This window comes from Elgaria multicarinata, chromosome 3 (genome assembly GCF_023053635.1).
Source record: "Elgaria multicarinata webbii isolate HBS135686 ecotype San Diego chromosome 3, rElgMul1.1.pri, whole genome shotgun sequence".
NCBI classification, from domain to species: domain Eukaryota; kingdom Metazoa; phylum Chordata; class Lepidosauria; order Squamata; family Anguidae; genus Elgaria; species Elgaria multicarinata.
This window is the reverse complement of record NC_086173.1, coordinates 14849889-14872993: the sequence shown is the minus strand read 5'-3', so window position 1 is coordinate 14872993 and position 23105 is coordinate 14849889. Positions and strand designations below refer to the sequence as shown.

Genomic DNA, 23105 nt, shown 5'->3' with positions numbered 1-23105 from the left:
ATTCCTATTAAATAATGCATTTTAGACCCATAGACGTTCCTTTCCAATTTGTTTGCTATAATCAGCATGACGTATTTCTTGCACTTTAAAATAAATTTAGCAGTTTCAAGTTTTGTGCTTATTTTTTTCCAGGAAACGTATGTTCTTAAAAATCAAAGTTGGCTTTTTTTGGGGGGGGGGCAGTGGTGGTGGTGGTGAAAGTAGCTCGTATGCCGATGTAGGGGGGAAAACGCACCAATAAGGTGGATAAGCAGAGCATTTTTGGATTTTAAGAATAAAATAGTTTTTAATACGTTTATCAAGCACCAGAGTTGATTTCTCTTTTTAGCATCCCCGGTGAAAGTATAGCTCCCCTTGCCTAGGGTGCAAAGTAGTCTGACCCTGGCCCTGGGTGCGGCGCGGCGCAGGGAACGAAGGCCCCAGCTCAGTGGCCTGGTTCCTGCTGCTCGCTCTCTCCGGCGCCTTCCGCCCGCCCCGGGTGGGAGTGGCTGGATGATGTGGAAGGGCGCTTGCTGAGGTCTGCTGCGGAAAGGCGGCCCGGGCACACCTTCCCTTTTCGGCAGGGCGAGTGCGCTCTCTGGTGCGAGCAAAGGAGGAGCCGCCGCCGCCTAGGACTCCGATATCCAGCTGGCGAGGCAGCTTCCAGCCAGAGGGAAAGCGAAGGCTCCGCTCCGAGCGCCCGGCAGCCGAGGGAGGTACGTGCGCGTCCTTTCCGCCTTGCCGAGCTGCGCTTTCGGGCTGTGGGAGCGCAGCTAAGGGAACAGCTGCGCGCTCGGAGGCGACGTCCCGGAGCAGCTGCCTGGACGGCTGCCTGCGCCTGGCCCGCCTGCCTGCCCGCCCACCCGGGTGGAAGCTCTCCCTTCTGCTGCGGAGGCTTGGGGGTGGGTCGGAAGGCGCGACCGCGTTTGCCGGAGAGGGAAGGCAGCCGTTGCTTTTGGGCAGCGGAAGGGGGAATGCGGGTCTGCTGGGGTCGATACGGGAGCGCCAGCCGCGACTCCTTTCGCCCGGATTAACGGATCCGAGATAACTCCCGCGCGTGGCCTCTCTGCTCCTCCAGTCGCAAAAGCCAATGAAGCCCCCCCCCCCGATCCCGAAAGGCAGGTAACTAAACTGGGTTGTGGCGTTGGATTTCACCCCACCCACCCACGCCCCAGTTTAAAAATCAAGAACCAGCCTTTACTTAGTTTGGGGTGGGGGGAACATTAGGTCATTTTGAGTTCATGCTCATGAATTTAATTTATCGCTCTCATATGGACATGTATAGAAACTATTCAGTATTTAACACACACCCCTCCATGCTTAAGCCCCTTTTCTCATAAGAATGCAGGATAGAGGGTCTTGTCTGTCTCCAGATTAATACTGGAACCGGTCCAGCGCCTGTTACAAGTACAAAGTCAGTGTGGAGTTCGTTTCTGAAAAGGCTGTGCCGCTGTGGGTAGAGCTGACACTTTTTCTTTTTCTTACCAGCTTCTGTTCCTGTGCTTTTAACAGCAGCTGGTTGTGCAACACTAGCAATTGATCATGCTGATCTTTATGCTTTGAAGAGCTTCGTCTTCTGATTTTTGTAGGCCAAGCTGCTGTGAAAGGCACAAGAGCAAGGCAGGTCCATTTTTTTCTAGTCAGTTGGCAACCCCTACCTATGGTTTCATGAGGTTAAGCATCTGATGTCCCTGGCAGATGCCCAGAACTGGCTAGGCTAGAACTAGCTAGATCACTCAGGGTGGGCAGGGCACCTGCAAGAATGAATGCCTCTTCCTGGCTTTCAAGAACTGAAACGTGGCAATTCCCAATGTCAGGACAGCTTGGGTGGGGTGCATGGATAAGCTACTGCAGATTTATATACCTTTCTTGCTGCAATCTCTTACAATTTACAGTTAGGCTTCTTGTTGTTGTTTTATTTTTTATCCTGGGGCCTCAGGGCAGGCTACATTATGAGCAGTGTTGCCACACACACAAAAAGCCCATAAGGTCAAATTAGATCAGTATCTGAACATTAATGTAACCCACCCACCCCAACAAAATTAACGCTAAGCTAAGGCCTACTTCTTAATGAGGTGGTAAAACTATATCTGGGCTGTACCACTTCAGACAGCAGGTAGGGGTTCACAGAAACGAATACCCATCTATATAAATAAATAAAACACTCTGCATAGAGGAAAAATTCGGGTTCTGACCTAGCCTTCTCCCTCTCTGTATAAAGAAGCATTCCATCATGCAAGCCTCCACCTGGTAAATGGAAGTCACTGTGCACATTCTCAATGGCAGCCTTCTTTATCATTATATGTCATTTGTTATTGTAATCTAGTTCTTTCCAGGGCTAAAGCCTCAATGAACTTAAACCGTGATGCCCTTTGACAATGGCTGAGTTTGGATGACGCGCTAATCAATGGTTGTTTTCCATTCTGTTCCTATTACACACCCACCCACCCACCATTGATTAGTGTGTCCTCCGAACTCAGCCAATGAGTTTAGGAGCACAGTGTATACATCCTGGGATACATCCTGGGATATGTTCAGATATTTTCAGTCACGGGCAAACACTCACAGCAGTCTTCTCTGCCTGTAATTGGCTACGGCCTCGCAAAGGAGCTATCCACAGAAATAAGGAAGGCCTAGATTTAGGTTAAAACCCAACAACATGGAAAGGCAACTTTTCCCACGATGGTCTTCTGCTTCTAAGAAAAGATGCCTCGATGCTAATACTTTGCCATTGATTTTCTGCTCGGTCTGAGTTCAAACCTGCCGCTAGTAATCCAGTTTAATTTCCTCTTGTAGAGCTGAGCAGTGCCCAAAGCGAATTAGCCTTAAATGGTTGTTGCTAATGGCTGTAGGCAGGGGACCAGTGTTCCACTTGCCATGGCAAAGGTTGTGTTGCTTGATAATGAGCCAATTTTGGGAGCTGGAGAGGGGGAACCAGCTGCAGGGATGATCCCAGCCTTCGTTGCAACTCCAAGGCTGAGAGGAGGACTGGTTTTGTTTTGTCACTGTACTCCTGGGGCACTCCAAGTACCTTGTAGCTTGCCTGCTACGCTTCCAAGGCTTGGCTATAATAACTGCCAGTGTTCTTCTGAGGCCTCCAAGCTTCCCACAATTGCATTATGGAGTAACTTAACTGTGGAGATGGTCCCCGCCAAGCTCAAGAGGAGTATTGGAGATGATCTCCATGCTGTAGTCCTCAGCACAATTCTAGGAATGATCCTCCATCCACCCTTCCTCAACTTCAAGCTTGAGGCAAGGATTGGAACAGGGGAATTGTTCAAGTTCCTGTACTGAATCTCCAGCATGTAACACGAGATCAAGAACAAGACCCCACCCCTTGGAATAGTGGACCTGGTGACTACACATTTTTGGTTGGCCACTGAAATTTGTGGACCTGTGGCTGTGGATTCAGAGTAATTCATTGGCTAGCAAGTCACTAACCAAAGTGTATCTCCAGACCCTTTGAGACCTGCTGCATTGAAGCAACTCTATGAGGATGCACAGCAGGGCTTCTCTGTGGTGGCCCCGACACTGCAAAAATTTATCCTAAGAGGAGTTCATCTGAGCCAGATGTTAGACATCTTTAGACCAGCTGTGGGCAACTTGTGGCCTTCTAGATGTTTTAGCCTACAATGCTCATCATCCCTAGCCAGCAGAGCCCATGGTGAGGGATGATGGGAGTTGTAAGCCAAACATCTGGAGGGGGGGAAACTTGCCCACCCCTGCTTTAGATTGAACAACTTGCTTTGTTTCATCAGGTCTACACTGGGAAGGCTCAGTTTGGCTGCAGATACTTTATGACTTTGTTATAGTATGTGTGTACATATATATCTATATTCATTGTTTTTGTTGCTGAACACACACCAAAAGAAACATTATAGCAGGGCTGGGCTGAAGATAGAGCTCCAGGTGTTTGCGGCTTCAATTCCCAGAACCCCCTGCCAGTATGGCCAATGGTCAGGGATGCTGAAGTCCAAAATAACTGGAGATCTACTTTCTGCCCTTTCTTGCCTTCCCTATCCTGGTCCCCTCCAGATGTTTTAGACTACAACTCCTACAGAAAGTGGAGGAAGGAACTAGAGGATCGGCAATCCTTGACTTGATATTGACCAATAGGGATGACTTAGTGGATAAAGTGGCAGTCACAGGAACTCTGGGGGAAAGTGACCACGTCATACTTGAATTCTTGATTATGAAGGAGACAAAAGTTGAGTGTAGGCATACACGTACTCTGGATTTTAGGAAAGCTGATTTTAATAAACTCAGAACTATGATAAGTAAGGTCCCATGGCAAATGAGCCTAATGAGAAAAAGAGTGCAGGATGGGTGGGAGTATTTAAAAAAGGAAATTTTAAAGGCACAGTTACAAACAATTCCAACAAGGAGAAAAGATAGAAGACAACAGAGGAAACTAATGTGGCTCCACAAAAAGCTTAGAGATGACTTGAAAACAAAAAGGGATACATATAGGAAGTGGAAGGAAGGCCAGGCTACAAAAGAAGAGTACAGACAAGTGACGCAGAAGTGCAGAAATGGCGTCAGGAAGGCTAAAGCTGTGAATGAGCTGAGATTAGCGAGGGATGCTAAAAGCAATAAAAAGGCTTTCTTCAGATATGTGAGTAGTAATAGACAGAGGAAAGAAATGGTGGTTCAACTGCTTAATGAGGTTGGCAAATTGATAACAGTTGTTATTATTATTATTATTATTATTATTTATTTATAAAGCGCCATCAATTTTCATGGGGAGTGGGGGCTGGCAGCTCATTCTGGGGTTGAGTTTATTAAGGACGGCTACTCTTCTTCCTTCCTTCATTTCCTGTAGTAGCTGCACTGCTGCTGTTCGTTTTCTGTTTGAATTGGAAAAAGTTCTGATGCCCCAGAGAGTTCTAATTTAGCATATTTATTTCACTTGTATTTAGTAAACAAAGCTAAAAAAAAGACCCCATATTATTATTTTTGTCCCACAAGTATTTGATCTGAAATATTTGAGAGGAAAAGTTAAGGCACACAATATAATTTAATGTTTTATTATGTAGACATTTCTATAGGAATGTCTACATAATATAGCATTATATAGAGACAATTTAAGACAATAGCATGCACTTCCTTTACACTGTTTAAATTTAAGAGAGAGAAAACAAAGATACAGGAAACTATTGACACAATTATTTTAGCGACCCAAAGTAGTGTGAATGATATGCTGACAGCCGTTCATCTATTTCAACAGAGTTCAACTGTCTTCAGCTAAGATTGTGGGGGGCATTTTCAGTTTCATGGTCATTATTTATTAGTTCCAGTTCACTAAGACATATGTGTATTTCACTGACATCTATGCATTCTTCCACATGATTTTTTTAGCAGATAAGTCAGTATTTAAGTGTTAATAATAAATAATACTTGCTAAAAGTAATCACCTGAAAACATTAATTACAATTTTGAAACTGCTGAGCATGCGTAATATTATATTTGCAATTGGCACATGCTCATTTTTACTAATGAACTTATGAAACTGAACATTTCCGTGATAAAACACCCTTCATTGCAGCTTTCTAGCAGACACTGTCTACATAGCGAGAAATAGGACAATGAGAGCTAGAAACTTGGGTTGTTTTTTTTAAATAATGGAGATGGAGAGATAAGCAAGTGAAATCCTGTGTCAAATTCTACATTGTGTTGTGTGCTCCATGGCAGGAGGTCTTTGTTGAAACCTTCTTTCATTTTCTCTGAAGTCAACTGAGAATACGCTTTATGTACCTAGTTCTGGCCACAAGGGCATTTAGGGTTGTTTCCTGATTTTGGATTGAAAGTTCTTCCTTCTAAGACTTGGGTTTTGTTTTAGTTTTATTGTGTACTTTATTTTTTAACCAAATGATTGTTTTATCATTTTTGGCCCTTTCTACACCTAAGGATTATCCCAGGGAAATGGAGGGATCGTCCCTGCCTGCTCCCAGGATCTCCTGTGTGTCATTTGCATGCCCAGGGATGATCCCGGGACGATCCCTGGAAAAGAGGCAGGTGTTAAATGATTTTAAACCATACTATGCCTTCGTAGCTTGTTCACAGGCGCATTGAACAACATGCCTCTGGATATTTAAATGGGATGACAGTTAACTCTCTGTCACAGCAAAAGGACCACTGAAACCCAGCTGATGCTGCAGCAGTTGCACAGTGCAGTAGATTTTCCAGCAAATATTTAGGTTTTATATTTTGTGGTTAGCACTCCAACTCTGCAGATGTTAATTTTGTCTATGCTTCAGTTTGCCTTAGTTTATGTGTGTACATAAGAACCCATGACTTTATATATCTGATGAAGTTAGCTCATGCCATTATACGGTTGCTTACAGTGCTGGACATTTAAAAAAATTGTTTGTGGCTTGTAATAACTGCAGCCCCGTTGGAGATGTGAAGTTTTCTTCCACATCTTTCAGTCTCTCAGACACCACTCATGCCATGTGTGAATGTTCTTAACAGAGGATAGAAAGTGGAAGACCAGTCTAATGGAAGTTGTCACCAGTGCAGGGTTTGCATTTGCTGTTTGTTTGCTTGTTTTTAAAGCTGATTTAAACATCTGTAGAAAATGCCCAAGTTGTGTCCTGCTAAGACCTTTTCCAACCCCTCTGGTTCCCTGCACCGCTTTGTTGTGAAGGAGGTGATGAAGCAGCAAGATTATCACAGAGTTGAGCTTTGCCTTGATGCCAAGAAAAGATGGTTCTGGATTTGGCTGCAATGGGGCTAGTTGAATTGATTCCTATTCCACTCTGCGGCATTTTTGCAGGGTGGGGGGAGGGGAGCTTTCAAATGAGTGTATTTGAGAATTAAAACAATATCCCACACTTAACAGTACACTAAAAACCAGGTTAAAAAGGGTATGTTTGTCCCCAGCAATATTCTGGGAGAGGTGGACTAGGGCGGTTTATTGGTACGTCTGAGGAAGCAGAAAAAGCCCTGAGGGAAGTTTTTCTTCTAGAACATTCTGTGATGTCACAGCAGAACACATCTTCCCTCCCATTTATTTAATCTACATTTTTATCCTGTGCATCCTCTAAAGAGCTAAAGCTGTCTACATAGTTCTGTCCAACCCTATTTCTTCTTTTCATAACCCTGTGAAGTGGGTTAGACTGAAAGAAAGCAGCCCAAGATCACCCAGTGAAAAGTTCAGCCTCGGTTTGCTCAGCCCTGCACTAGCTACACTGCACTGGCTGTTTCCAGCAACCCATGGCCCATCTTCCCCCCCCCCCCAAATTAATACTTTTATTTATTTCCCACAAAAAACAGACACATAAGGAAAGATACCAAAAAAAACCACACTACAAACTATACAAACTACTACACCACGTATACATCTACTAAAATAAACACAATACATAAAGCTATATTTCATTTAAAGCTATCTTCATGTCAGACAGCAAACATCCGTTGTTTCTAGATTGCCAGGTACGAATTTCATAACAACAAGCTAATGTATATTATTTATTTATTTATTTATTGCATTTCTATACCGCCCAATAGCTGAAGCTATATATATCTAAGGCAAAGGTACAAGTTATATATAAAACCCACAAACAAATAAATCATCCTTTTGCTGTTCTTGTATATACTCGATAAAAGGTTTCCAGTCCAATACATAGGAGGCTATTGTTCTTTCGTGTAGTAGCGCTGTTAATTTTGCCATCTTCGCCAATTCCATCACCTCCCTGGCCCATCTTTTAAAGTTTTCTCCCTGTGCTAGGTACCCCCGTGCTTCATTTCCTCAAGCCATCTACATCAGGGGTCCCCAACCCCCGGGCCACGGACTGGTCCCAGTCTGTGGCCTGTTAGGAACCAGGCCGCACAGGTGAGCTGCTTTCACACCCCCACTCCAGCATACCTGGGTGTGAGGCGCCATCTCGCCTGCCCAGCGAAGCAAAGCCAAGATGCTGGGGTGGGGTGGGGCGGCTTCGGAATGGTGCACCCGGCTGGAAGCCGCTCTGGGAGAGCAACTTCCGGGCGCACCGTTCCAAAGCCGCCCACCTGCCCCAGCGTCCTGGCTTCACTTTGGCTCGGCGCCCACCCAGCTGAAGCGAAGCCAGGACGCTGGAGTGGCAGGCGGGGGGGGGGGGGGGCTTCCCAAAACCATTCCCTCAACATCCCCCTGGTCTGTGGAAGAATTGTCTTCCACGAAACCGGTCCCTGGTGCCAAAAAGGTTTGGGACCGCTGATCTGCATTTTCTCTAGTCTACATATTGGTAGCCAGCTCCCTCTTGAGCCCTGATCACGCTCATTGCCTCTTTTCAAACTTCTCCTCTCTTGCTCCTCTCTAATCTGCCTCCACCTGCTCTCGTGGCATCTCAGTGGTTCATGGTAATAAATATAAGGGAGCTCCATATTGTTTTGAATTTGAAACAAAATAGCTTTTGGGGGAGGATTGTAAGTGGAAAAGTGGTCAAGTGGCTAACACTTTCCCTGCATGCATCCAGTCTCTCCTCCCCATTCACACGTCTTCCCTCCTTCCACAGCCGCTTCTCTCTCACAGGGTTCAAAATATATTTGGACCTAAGTGGGTTTGGTTGCAGCGTGGGCCAATGAAGATTTGCTAACAAATTCAAACATTTAACCATTTCAGTATCAAAAATACATATTAATCAGATAATGTCGCTGACTAGCATATGTGGTGATGTGAGTATTATTGGTGGAATACTACATTCTAATCCTTTCCCCCCCCCCCCATTTTTAAAATTGTGAATATTAACAAAACAGGAAAAAAAAGTAAATCGTGAAAAAGAGAAACAACAACGACGAAAATATTACACTGGCTGCCAATTAATATCCGGGCAAAGTATAAAGTGTTGGTTATCACCTTTAAAGCCCTAAATGGTTTGGGCCCAGGCTACCTGCGGGATTGCCTTCTCCCGTCCAATCCTCCCCGCATACTCAGGTCCTCTGGGAAGAATTTACTCTCTGAATATAAAAAAGCAATAAATGCTGATCTCTTCCAGGAGGCCTACCCAGTCGATTTTTAAGATGTCTGGCTGTTATTTTAATAATGTATTAGTTTTATATGTTTTAATCAGTTTTATGTATTTTATAATGTGAATAGGGAGACATTTTTCTCCCTCTCTCAAAATACTAGAACCTGGGGTCATCCCAAGAAGCTGATTGGTGGGAAAGCCAGGACAAATAAAAGGAAGTACTTCTTCACACAGCACATAGTTAAATTATGGAACTCACTACCACAAGATGTAGTGATGAGCACCAATTTGGATGGCTTTAAAAGGGGGTTGGATAAATTCCTGGAGGCAAAGGCTATGAATGGCTACTAGCTCTGATGCTTGTGTGCCATCTCCAGTATTCAAGGCAGTAAGCCTGTGTGCACCAGTTGCTGGGGAAAATGGGTGGGAGGGTGCTGTTGCACCATGACCTGCCTTGTTCATCCCTGGCCGATGGCTGGTTGGCCACTGTGTGAACAGAGTGCTTGACTATTATTTATTTATTTATTACATTTTTATACCGCCCAATAGCTGAAGCTCTCTAGATGGACCCTTGGTCTGATCCAGCATGGCACTTTTTATGTTCTTAATATTTTTGTATTCTATGTTGTTCCCCACCTTGATCCAGAGGGAGAGGCGGGTAAGAAATAAAATTATTATTATTATTATTATTATTGGAATATCATCATTTCCCCCCATCAAGTATACCATTCATTTAGAAAAAAGATGGGGGGGGGGAGAGTTATGCATCAGTTTCAAGAAAAGCAGACCATATAGCTACGTATTTATCCACTCGCAAGTCGTGCCTATATAACACCCATTCAAATGTCGAAAACATTATTAAGTCCTCAATCCATTGCATTATGGGAGGTTTCTCTTCAGATCTTATAAATCTTTTGCCCTTTCCTACATTTAATCTACATTGGGATGTAGTAAGGAGAGAAAGAGCACCATGTTGATCCTTATTATTACTTGATATTGAAAGGCTATTTATGTATTCATACATTCATTTAGTACAATTATTTATACAAATACTTCCAAGGTGGCTTACAAGTAATATAAAAATAATAAATTCACATTCCGGGCACAATTCAAAGTGCTGGTTATGACCTATAAAGCCCTATATGGCTCGGGTCCAGGTTATCTGAAAGACCGTATTCTCCCTTATGAGCCTTCCCATGCTTTGAGATCTTCTGGAGAAGCCCTTCTTTCAGTCCCACCATCTTCACGGGCACGCTTGGTGGGAACATGGGAGAGGGCCTTCTCGGTGGCTGCTCCAGTGCTTTGGAACTCTCTTCCCGGGGAAGCTAGGCTGGCTCCCTCCTTGATGGGCTTTCAGAAGCAGGCTAAAACTTGTTTGTTCTAGTAGGCCTTTGGAGAATATCTGGCCCTTCCTCTATGTTAATGTCTTATAATTTTGTGGTGTATTTTAAACGTTTATGGTTTTGTTTCCCCCCCCCAATATATGATTTAAACTTTGTAAGGCCACCTTGAGGCCCAGCATTGGGCAAAAGGCGGGATACAAATAAATATAATAATAATAATAAACTCATCATGATCCTTCCCACAGGGCAGCTGATGGTAGATGACCCTGGCGATGGAGGATGGGAGAGTCCAGCTAGAACAGGAGCAGGTGTCTGGTGTTACCCTTCCTCCCTCCCTTTCCTGGAATTCTTCCCACAGGACCATTGATGGTAGATGGCTGGGTGGGGTGGGGGTAGGGGGGATTCAACTGGACCAGGCGGGCCCTGAGGTCTTTGTTTTATGAAAGCCAGGGGTCTCGAATTTCTTAGGCATATCCTATGCCCGTCTAAGTTTAAGAGCCATTGATAATGTTACCCTTTTATAAGTTTGTCAAATCCTATTGGGAGGGGTTAGTTTATTATTCAGTTATTTATTTTGATTTGAATTGAATTCACAAGAGACAATTCCAACTAAAATATTGTGTGGGGAGTGGGAGTGAGTGGAAAATGAGTTATAATTGAAAAGTTAACCAGAGGACTTGGTTGAATTCAGTGCTAGAACCCAACATTTCTTTGGCCCTACACATGAATTAAGCAAACCAGGAATCAGTAGGCCTAGTTGCTCATCAAGCTTTGGGAACTGGAAAGGCGGCTTTTCTGAATGGCTCTTTGCCACAGAGAGCAGAACCAGTCAGGCTGGTTAGATTATTGCCGTCTCTGCTCTGGGAAGCCTGCCGAGAAGGGTTGGTGTGTGCGCATATGCACTCATCCATGCACATCACTAGCAGAATGAAAAGTCTGGCTAACCTGAAATAGAATCTGTGGATGGTACAAATAATGTAATTATATAGCAGCCTTGTAAATAAGCCCACAAAAGTTACTAGCCTACCATTTTTATTTTGCTAGCCTGCTGTGAGCTGGCAGAGAGGAGGAATGGAAATCTCTGCCTGTCCTCCATCAGCTTTCTTTGCTGTGCACAGAGGAGAGGTGGAGCACACAGTCTCTCTTCTGCCAGCCCACCCACTGCATGGAATTCCTTCTCACCTAGGACTACCAGGCGAGTGCTTAAATACAAGCCTCAAGTGTAATATCCTGCTCTTTTACTAAATGTATCCAGAGCAGCATATAGTATAATCATAAAACCATACAATATAATAATACTGGTACAGCTAACAAGCAATTTCTCAGTTGGATAGGGATCCTATTACTGATTTTAAAAAGAGGAAAAAGCAGGACTGCAGGCTACAGAGTCAGGGACACTCTCATTTTTAAAGATAAAGAGAAGAAATTTAGCACCATGATAAGTCCAAAACAGGGCTTTAGGCATGCCAAGGTTGAAGCATATCAATTCATCCCTTGTTTTTGGGGGGAATTTTTAAAGTTCAAACTCAAACCTCATTAGGGTCTAGCAGCTTGAGAAGTAACCAAGTTTCCCAAAAAAGAAATGAAATTATAGATACAGACATGAAAAAATAGCCCCATGGTAGGTCTTCAGTAGGGCTTCAGCCATTCCAAGTTTGAAGCAAATCGGTTCAACCCTTGTTTTTTGATGGAATTTTATAAATGTGTCTTTATTGTGTACTGCTTGTGCACAACACAGCAGATACACACACACAAAGTAGAAGACAGTGAGAGACTCAACGACAGAACTCAGGATATTATTATTATTATTATTATTATTATTATTATTATTATTATTGCTTACAGTTCAGTAACTCAACTCTGAAGGAAGGAACTAAAAGTGTTCCTCTTCCTAGCCTCTTTGATTAAGGGGATGCTTTGCAAACCCTTTTTCCTATTAGAGACAGGCAAGCTATTATTATTATTATTATTATTATTATTATTATTATTATTATTATTCTGTGCTTACCATGGAGTACGTTAACTCTGAAGGACCCTGAAACTATCTTCCAGGGCATCTGTAAGGTCACCAACTTTAAGTTTGTCTCATGAAAAATGAGAATGTTATAGCACTTTGCTTTGACGAGTTTGCCTGAAAAATCACATTTTGAGCAGTGGATTATTTATTTTATTTATTTATTTAGAGTATTTAATTTTAAAGTATTTTACAGGAAAACCATTGCACAGATGTGTCTGAAATTTGATACACATGAGTATCTCCAAGGCATCTGTAAGGTTACCAACTTTCATGTTTGTCTCATGGAAAATGAGAAAGTTATAGTACTTTGCTTTGCCTGAAAAATCACATTTTAGCAGCATTTAGTGCTAAATGCACTAAATTTAGCATTTTAGTAGGAAAACCACTGCACAGATGTGTCTGAAATTTGGCACACATGAGCACCTCCAGGGCACCTGTAAGGTCACCCACTTTCATATTTCTATGTTGAAAAATAAAAAAGTTATAGGCATTTATTTCCCCCCCAATGCAAGTCTATGGGAATGATTTGGACATCCAAATCTCAATTCGGATTCGGATCCGAGGAAAGTTGGTCTGGGTCCAAATCGATCTGAGGCAAATCGTGCTCAATTCAGAAGGTCCGAATCGGGATCCGAAGTGAAATGGGTGGGTGGGTCCCTAATTGAGAGGGAATATCCCAAATTATTATTATTATTATTATTATTATTATTATTATTATTATTATTTATTGCATTTTTATACCGCCCAATAGCCGAAGCTCCCTGGCAGGAAGTATCATCTTACACCACACATTGGGATCACCAAAGGCTGGCTTAGCCCTCACTGAAGTAATATCCCCCAATCCCATCTATTTACTTTCTCTTGTCTAAGTGAATGCCTTCTTCAGGCAGATTTTTCAATCGCGACCATGTTGCCCCATCTCTCCTGACTCTGAGTGACTGAGCTACCATATGGCAGAGATGCACTAGACATCTCTGTGATATATTGGCCTTCCTTTCTTCCACACATTTTACCCATCTGTCATAACGGTAAGCATTTTGCCTAAAGAATGATCAGTTGAGCCCTTTGCTTGCTTCGAAGTGCTGGAGAAACCCTGGCTGAGAAAAATGTAATCACAGAATAGTAGAGTTGGAAGGGGCCTATAAGGGCATCGAGTCCAAAGTGCTGCTGTAATAATTCATTTTGTTTTCAGAAATATCTCTTCAAATATCTCCTCAGCAGGATTCTCCTCCTGCTCTGGCTGACCTGGAGCCCATGATGTGAGTGAGAGTCATTCTGGGGTGGGGTTCCTCCTAGGTGGATTTCTAAAATCAAACACAACTATTTACTAACTAGGATGTGTCATACTTTGGAAGAGAGCGTCAGAGGTGGCATGGCAGACACCCATGTCTGGGTGCGTCCTTAGCCTCAGGGACACACCTGAGGAGGGATTCCGGATGTGGTTGAGGACTGGAGATTTGTTTCTTTGGGCAAGGTTTGTCAGAAAGAGCTGGCTGTTGTGTGGCTTCCTCCTCCTCCTCCTTTTCCTCCTGGCTTCCTTTACTATTTTTGTCTGCAAACAGAAGAGGAACAGAGGCTGCTTCTTGCGCCACCAGCTGTTGAAATGGGCCAGTTCATTTAATTTTATTTATTTATTGCATTTATATACCGCTCCCATAGCCAGGGCTCTCTGGGCGGTTTACAGAAATTCTGTTTATGGATGTGCGTGCATACATCAGAGGATGTGTGCAGCTATTTGTATGAGACTAACTGTGTATGTGAAAGTAGCAGAAAATGTGGTACTTGCATACCTCCAAGATTTATTCTTGGTGTCAGCAAAATAATATCTTTATTGGGGCTAAAGCTTACAGTGCAATGTGCAAGCTCTTGATGTACACAGTATATTCCAATTCTCTAAAAACAACTTTTAAACTTAATTTTATCATCTCTGCAAAGGCACACTATAGAACATTGTTGCCTTTCAGCAGCAAAATTCTCTCCTTTTCCCCCTGGAGACGTGACCGCCTTTCAGGGCATATATAAGAGCTTGCTTTTTTTCATGAGCGTATTATTTCTTTTTAATTATTTATCTCCCACCTTTGAGGATAAAAATCTTTCCAAGGTAGTTTTCAAGTCAAATCAAAATACATTAGTAAAATTGTAATAAAACAATGTAGTCCAGCAGATAGGTGCGATATTGGGCCGAATCATGCTTTTGATGATATTATTTATTTATGTATTACATTTTTATACCGCCCAATAGCCGAAGCTCTCTGGGCGGTTCACAAAAATTAAAACCATAATAAAACAACCGACAGGTTAAAAGCACAAATTCAAAATACAGTATCAAAAGCACAACCAGGATAAAACCACACAGCAAAATTGATATAAGATTAAAATACAGAGTTAGAACAGTAAAATTTAAATTTAAGTTAAAATTAAGTGTTAAAATACTGAGAGAATAAAAAGGTCTTCAGCTGGTGACGAATGTAGTACAGTGTAAGCGCCAGGCGGACCTCTCTGGGGAGCTGATTCCACAACCGGGGTGCCACAGCGGAGAAAGCCCTGCTCCTAGTAGCCACCTGCCTCACTTCCTTTGGCAGGGGCTCACGGAGAAGGGCCCCTCTAGATGATCTTAAGGTCTGGGCAGGTACATATGGGAGGAGGCGTTCCTTCAAATAACCTGTCCCCAAACTGTTTAGGGCTTTAAATGTCAATACCAGCACTTTGAATTGGGCCCGGACCTGGACTGGCAGCCAATGAATTTGTAAAAGCATGAGACTTGGGGTACAGGTAGGACTTATTCTCATGAAGGTTTAAAATACAGGGCCATCGCAGATTTCCCCCCTAACAGCCATGGCGGACATTTTTCAAAATGGACCCCTATGAAATTTGTTACAGGGCAAATCTGAGATGGCCCTATAGCCAAAAATATTCAACATGGTATGGTCTACAAGTGTGCCAAATTTCATGCTTTTATCATCAAAGTCACAATCATTCACCTATCTGCTGGACTAATGTCAAAACGTAACAGCTCATCAGTATTCTTCTCATAGGGCAGTTGTGGTAGATGGCCCTGTGGCAGTGAGGGGGCGGTCCAGCTGGCGCTAAAGTAGGTTCAGAGGCCTTCTGTGCCTGCTCCTTCATTCTCCTTCCCACAGAGTAGTTGGTGGCAGATGGCCCTGAGGCAGGAGGTATGCTGGTAAATTCTCATAATTCTAAAATGTGCAAAATTTTGCTTATTTGATTTTTACTGGTCATTTTCATGTAGGCTTTTAAGCACATGTCAGGGTAGAGCACAGGTGCGATAGATAAAACTGAAACTGGATGCAAGGTGAGATTGGGTTTTTATTTTTTTGAAATAAATCTGGTAAAGTGTGAGGCAGTGGAAGCAATAGAAGTGCATCTTATGTTGTTATTTCCATTGAAGTGGCAGCTTACAAACAGCCCTTCTAGTTTCGCTTCCAGGGGAACCAGAAGAGGGAGCACAGAGCGACTAACTTCACACTTCAATGTCAGCCGCTTATGTCCACATTTCCACCCTGATTAAGCTGCAAATGTGCTGCAGCCAGGAGAGCAGCTGCACATGTATGCGTATGTATGCCCAAAAAATCTGCATGTGAAACAGTATGCCAGAGATGTAAGTATGCCAGACAGAGAGACTGTTCTTGTCTGTGCAAGCACAAGAACCAGTAACTAAAGACACATACAGCTTGCCCCCGGTGCTATGTCCATTACTAACAGCAGCATTTGTGGTCACTGGTCATATATATGCTTCCAGAAGCTTCTGGTTTTTTAGAGATGAATCACAATAGTAAGATTATAGCCACCAGGGATAATTGTAGGTGTTGGGTGTGGACATGCTCCCTTGCAAGAATTAATGGCAGAGAGCCAGAACTAGTTGTGCATAGGGTGTTATTTTTATTCTCACCTTTGTTATAATGTGCTCTCTCCTTAGTACCACAATCCCCATATCTGCTTCTAATGACCACTGGAGTTAACTATGTATACAGGTAGTGTGGATATACTTGCTACAGGGCAGGGAGAGAGATTCCAGAAAGCTCTGGGTCAGGCCATTTAAACCTTGAAGACCCACAACTGTGGTGTGTGAGTTCTGTTAGCCTCAGGATTTGAGAAGAAGTGGCTCAAGTAAGGCAACGTTGACAAGGTGCTTGGACAGGTTCATGCAACCACCTCCGTATTGGATCCTTGCCCCTCTTGGCTAATAAAAGCTAGCAGAGGTGGAACAACTGGCTGGGCCAGGGAAGTGATGGATGCCTCTTTGCAAGAGGGAGTGGTCCCGGGCCGCCTGAAAGAGGCGGTAGTAAGACCACTACTGGAAATTCTTCCCTAGACCCTGACAAACTTAATAACTATAGGCCAGTAGCAAATGTTCCATTCCTGGGCAAGGTCCTTGAGCAGGTGGTTGTGAGCCAGCTCCAGGCATTCTTGGATGAGACCGATTATCTGGATCCATTTTAGTCGGGTTTCAGGCCTGGTTTTGGTATGGAAACAGCCTTGGTCGCCCTGTATGATGACCTATGTTGGGAGAAAGGCAGGGGGAGTGTGACTCTGTTGATTCTCCTTGATCTCTCAGCGGCTTTCAATACCATTTACCATGGTATCCTTCTGGGACATCTGTCTGAGTTGGGAGTGGAAGGTACTGCATTGCAGTGGTTCTGCTCCTACTTGACAGGTCAGCTCCAGAAGGTGGTGCTTGGGGGACCCTTGGATTCTCCAGTATGGGCTTCCGCAGGGGTCAGTCTTGTCCCGCGTGCTCTTCAACATCTACATGAAACCGTTGAGTGCAGTCGTCCGGAGTTTTGGAGTGTGTTGTCATCAGTATGCTGATGACACACAGCTCTATTTCTCCTTTTCATCTTCATCAGGTGAGGCTGTGGATGTGCTGAACCGGTGCCTGGATGAGAGCTAATAAACTGAAACTCAATCCAGACAAGACTGAGATGCTGTTAGTGGGTGGTTTTACTGACCTGATGGAGGGTGTTCAACCTTTTCTGTATGGGGTTGCACTCCCCCTGAAGGAACAGGTTCGTAGCTTGAGGGTTCTCCTAGAACCATCTCTGTCATTTGAGGCTCAGGTGGCCTTGGTGGCACAGAGTGCCTTCTACTAGTTTCAGTTGGAGGCCCAGCTATGCCCCTATCTTGACAGGGATAACCTGGCTCCAGTTGTCTACACTCTGCTAACCCTCAAATTAGATTACTGAAATGCACTCTATGTGGAGCTGCCTTTGAAGATAGTTCGGAAGCTGCAGCTTGTACAAAAAGCAGCAGCCAGATTGATAACAGGTACCAGAAAGTTCTGGTCTGCTTGCATTGGCTGCCTGTATGTTTCTGAGCCCAATTCAAGGTGCTGGTTTTAACCTATAAAGCCTTACATGGCTTGGGACTACAATACCTGACAGAACGTCTTTCCCGACATGAACATACCCAAACACTTCGTTCAACATCTAAGGTCCTCCTCCGGGTGCCTACTCCGAGGGAAGCTCGGAGGATGGCAACAAGAGAGAGGGCCTTCTCTGTGGTAGCCCCCCAACTGTGGAACAATCTCCCTGATGAGGCCTGCCTGGTGCAGACATTGTTATCTTTTCGGCACCAGGTCAAGACTTTTCTCTTCTCCCAGGCATTTAGCAATACGTAATGAGCCTTGGTCTGTATTTTAGGTTAATAGTTTTTTAAAAGTTGTTATAGTGGTTTTAAATGTTATGTGTATATTGTATGTTTTAGTGTTTTTTAATTAATGTATATTGTTTTAAGTGTTTTTATCTTATGTAAACTGCCCAGAGAGCTTTGGCTATGGAGCGGCACACAAATGCAATAATAATAATAACGACAACAACCACCTGAAAGAGGCCAGGCGTGCAAACTGAGAACTTCGTCATGCTGACTCTGACCTTCTTGGGTTGCCCCCATGTAAAGCTCGTGGAGCAGTAGGGCCCTTTTGCCAAGCTCTGAGCCCAAGCAAATGCCTCATTATTTGTCATCTGTCTGCAAGCTCTGGGAGACTGTTGGCACTGGCCAACTCCGCTCTTACAGTTCAAATGAATAGAGCAAAATTTCTGACCTTGTAGGTATGATTTGTTTTGGTATTATTTTTATTGTGATTGTTGTAACCATGAGTTGAAACAATAAAGCTTTACTACTACTACTACTACTACTACTACTACTTGGGGGTTCTTTTAGATCCATCATTGTCACTTGAAGCTCAGGTGAGTAGTATATGGCCCTACTTCCTGTCAAATTTATGCAAATGAGCCATGTGGCTTTGTTTTGGTCACGTGACCAAAACAAACACCATGTGATGGAAGTGACATCACCAGGTGTCAAAACAAACACCACATGACCGGAACTGATGTCACTAGCTGTCAAAACAAACACCACATGACCGGAACTGACGTCACCAGGTGTCAAAACAAACACCATATGCCCAGAAATGCTGGCACTACCTCGCAAAAGAAAGGCCATGTGGCTGGAAGTGACACTTTTTCTGCGGCGACTGGAAATGATGCTTTTTTGCAGGCGACCGGTGGAACATGTCCTCTCAGCGGTTGGCTAAGGAATATCACATGGCCTGCCCCACAGCCAATAGGAAGAGTTTTCAGAACCCCTAAAGGATTCACCAGGGTGTGCAGTGCTTTTCAGACTTTCAAGCCGTCGGGAACAGTTGCTGATTTTAAGCAGGAGACAACATGGAAACCCCCAGCACCCCGATGAGGCCTAACCCCAGAAAGATGGGCGTAATGCGATCTTCATCCTATCCTCAGGTTGGCATGAAACTTACACCAGATTCTCAGAATGTTATAAAAAATAGTTATGCCGCAACTGAGAGCACACCAGGACCTGGGATTTTTTCTTTCCCACCGGCACCCTTGAAAATTCAACCCAGACAGAAGGGAATTGTTCGGTCTTCCTCATATCCACCAGCAGACAGAAAAATTACACCATAGTCTCAGAATATTATCAATAATAGTTCTTCTGCAACAATGAGTATACCCTTATCTATTGGACCTTCTGGATTTTCTTATCCACTGGCACCCTTGAATCTTCAGCCTAGAAATATGAATACTGTCTTGAGGGTTATATATTATTTATAAACTTTTTTGTTCACTATACCAGTGAACTAGCAGAATAGCAGCGGGTCTTAACTATGAAAGTCAGCAAAGACTAAATTAACTTCAAGACAGAGTCTGTTTTGTTTGGTACAAAAATAAAGTATTTTACTGATAGAATATAACACAGTTTATGGCAATACAAATTTACACCAACATACTCACACACTTGGTCATACAGATTACAGCAGGGCTCACAGCAGTAGAGAGGGAATATTTTAATCTGGTTACAAAGCTCCAAAACTCTCTTTATATACACTTCCCTGAACAAATGATGAAACCACTAATTGGCAATGGCAAGACAATTAGACTTTTGCATCATCCCAATAATTCAATAAAGTCCACCTGCAAACTTGACCTTTAAGCTGATTGACTGATGCTGAGTCTTCAGTTTCTTCCAGGTTTTGCAGGCTTGTATAAAGATATGGAAATCACAAAAAACCAGTCCTAATTCAGGACTCCCAACACCCCTTCTTTTTTGGGTTTTTTATTATTTCACTACGTTACAACATTTGTACAGTTAATCACATTTTTAGCTTTCTTTGAAACCTAACGTTTCACAAATCTCTTAATGTTTGATGGCTCCTAACGGTTTTGTAAAGACGTCTGCCAAATTATTCTGGGACTCACAGTAGGCTAACTTCAATGTTCTACTAGCTATGTGTTCTTTGACATTATGAAACTTGATAGCTATGTGTTTAGACTTTATCTTTAGGATTTCTGAATTCGCCAATGCAATTGCTGCTTGGGAATCACAGAACACAGTTACAGGCTTTGCAACATGGATTTTGAGGTCTTTTAATAATTGCAATAGCCATGTAATCTCACCACAAACATCAGACAGTGCCCCATATTCAGCCTCACATGAAGATATGGCCACTGAAGCTTGCTTCCTTGACTTCTAGGATATTGGGGCTTTTCTAAATAATAGAATATATCCAGACGTGGATTTTCTATCTTCCGTACAGCCTGCCTAATCTGAATCCACATAGCACAATAAATCTTCATCTGGCTCTGCAGATAAACTTAATCTGTGCTCTAAGGTGCCTTTTAGGTACCTTAAAACTCTTTTCAGGGCATTCTAGGCTGGTATTGTGGGCTTTGCAACAAACTTGCTTAAAATGGCGACAGAAGCTGACAAATCTGGCCTAGACCAGTTAACTAAGTACAACAACATTCCAACTACAGACTGATACAAATCTGGGTTGCTAAAACATTTACTTTGTAAAGTACTTTGTATGTTTAGTTCCATGGGGCTTTTCACTGGTTTGCAGTCTTGTATCTTACACTGTTCAAGTAACACCTCAATTTTCTGCTTTTGACTTAGCAGAAAGCTTCCGTCTTCTGTTTGTTTAACTTCTATTTCCAGGTAATTTTTCACTGGCCTTAGGGATTTCAAGTTATACTTACTAGCCAACTGCTGTGCTACTTTTTGGACCTCTGCGTCACTATAACAAGATATCAAAATGTCATCAACAAACAAAATTAAGGCTTTATAATCCTTACTACTCTCTTTCGTGTAAAGACAAGGGTCTGCAATGCTCCTAGAAAAACCCATGTCGTTTACCAGAGTGTTGTTTAAAGTTGAATTCCAGCACCTCGCACTCTGTTTCAACCTATAAATCGCCTTCTTTAACAACCAAACTTTGTTGTTGTTATCAAACCCTTCTGGTTTCTTCAAGTACAATTTTTCTTGGATTGGTGCGTTTAGATATGCTGTGGTAAAGTCGTACTGACTTATTTTCAACTTTTCTTTGGCTGCAAGGGTTAAAAACAAGCGTAAAGTCTCTGATTTTACAGTGGGTGAGAAAGTGACGTCATAATCGACGTCCCTAACCTGATTATATCCCCTAGCAACCAGCCTAGCCTTGAATTTAGTGTCCCCGTTTTCAAGCGGCTTGCGTTTGAAAACCCAGCGGCAAGTTAAAGATTTCTGTCCCGGAGGCAAAACAACTTCTTCAAAAACCTTGTTCTCTTGAAGACTCTGTAATTCGCTTTCCATGGCACACTCCCATTGTTTTCGTTCAAAAGAACTTAATTGCTTTACTTCCGCATAAGAATTAGGTTCACAGCTCACATTACAAGCGTGTATTCCAAGCCTATGGGGAGGCACGCCTTTGTTTTGTCTTTGAGACCTGCGGGGGATCTGCACCTCCTCTTCCTCCTCTTCTTCTTGCTCTCTGTCTTCTGGCTCGGTCTGAGTTGCTACAGGCGTTTGCCTGCTAGAAGAATCTAAATTTAGTAAAACTGACGGATTATCATGTACCGATTCCCAATTCTGCTCAGCAAAGGAAGCAGATTTTGAGACAACAATTCTTCTTCCTTTGTGCAAAAACCTCCAACTACCATTTTCATAACTAACAAACATCATTTTGACTCCCCTGGGTCCTAGCTGTCTCCTTTGAGCTAAAGGAATATTCACAATTGCATAGGATCCCCAGATTCTGATGTGTTTTAAACTAGGATTTTTGCCAAAAATTAAGAAAAAAGGAATATTGTTAATGGCTGAAGACCACGTTCTGTTGCACAGATAGTTTGCAGCCATAAAAGCTTCACTTCAAAGCTTGGGATCTGCTTTGGCATCCTTCATTAAGCATTCCATTTTCGTTTTCAGCACGCCAATCCGCCGCTCCACATTCCCAGCTTGCCAAGACGCCATGGGATCTGTAAACTTATGAGAAATCCCATGCTTTCTGCAAAAATCAGCAAACTCTAGACTTCTAAACTCGCCCCCCCGATCCGAACAGAAGTTCTGTATTTGCCTTTGCAAAGATCTCTCCACCTTTTTAACCCATTCTTTTACTTTGGCTAGACACTGAGACTTTTGCTTTAACAAATATATCTATGAATAACGTGTTTTGTCATCTAAAATGACCAGGGCATATTTAGCTTTCCTATAACTCTCTGGGAAAGGACCAGTCAGATCTAAATGTATTAGACTAAGAATGTCCTTATGTCTCCAGTCTCTTACACGTGGAATATTGGCTACACGTGATTTTGCCAACTTACAAACGGAACAGTCAAGGTAATTCTGGCAATTTTTTACTCTCACATCTTCAGCAATCTTGAGAGTTTTGCCCAGAGATCTAAAACAAGGATGTCCAAATCTCCTATGAAATAAATGTAGGCAATTGTCATGGGGAGAAATGTTTTTGTAAGTCATAGAACTTGAAGAAATATCTTCTTCTCTACTTTGGCTCTTGTCCAGGAAAAACAAACCGTTTTTTAAACTGGCAGTCCCCTTCAGTTCTCCATGCCTGGAAATAAAACATTTCCCCTCCTCAAAGGAGACAGAGAACTTTTTCTCCATTAGATTTGACACACCTAAAAGAGAATGACTTAAGTTGGGAACAAAAATAGCATTAGCAAAGCTTTCGTTAAGGACAGGAATATGGCAAATTCCTTCTCCCTTCACTTCCTGCTTTGAGCCGTCAGCAAGGAAAATAAATCTGTTAGACGTGACTCTGAAGTCCAGGAAGCTTTCCATTCTAGTAGAAATAACAGAATTACAAGCTGAGTCTATCAGCCAGATAGCTGAGCTTCCGTTTCCTTCCTCCTTCGACATCTTGCTCACTCCGGCTGTAACGAGCTGTGCTGACTTCTTTGAACAAGAAGCATTTTTCCAGCGATGCTCAGAAACTTTCTCAGGTTGTAATCTCACTCTACAGTCAATCTTCTTATGTCCAATTTTGCCACATTGCCAGCAAACAAT

At 43.0% G+C, this 23105-nt stretch overlaps 1 protein-coding gene across 1 annotated transcript in view; it reads left to right on the top strand.

Annotated features, from left to right (window-relative positions):
* Positions 1-594: 594 nt before the first annotated feature.
* Positions 595-23105, top strand: part of RAB3D (RAB3D, member RAS oncogene family) — a 52478-nt gene continuing 29967 nt past the window's right edge. The window contains exon 1 of the mRNA XM_063119334.1: positions 595-695. The gene's annotated coding sequence lies outside the window, so the exon portion shown is untranslated. The remainder of the gene's footprint in view (positions 696-23105) is intronic.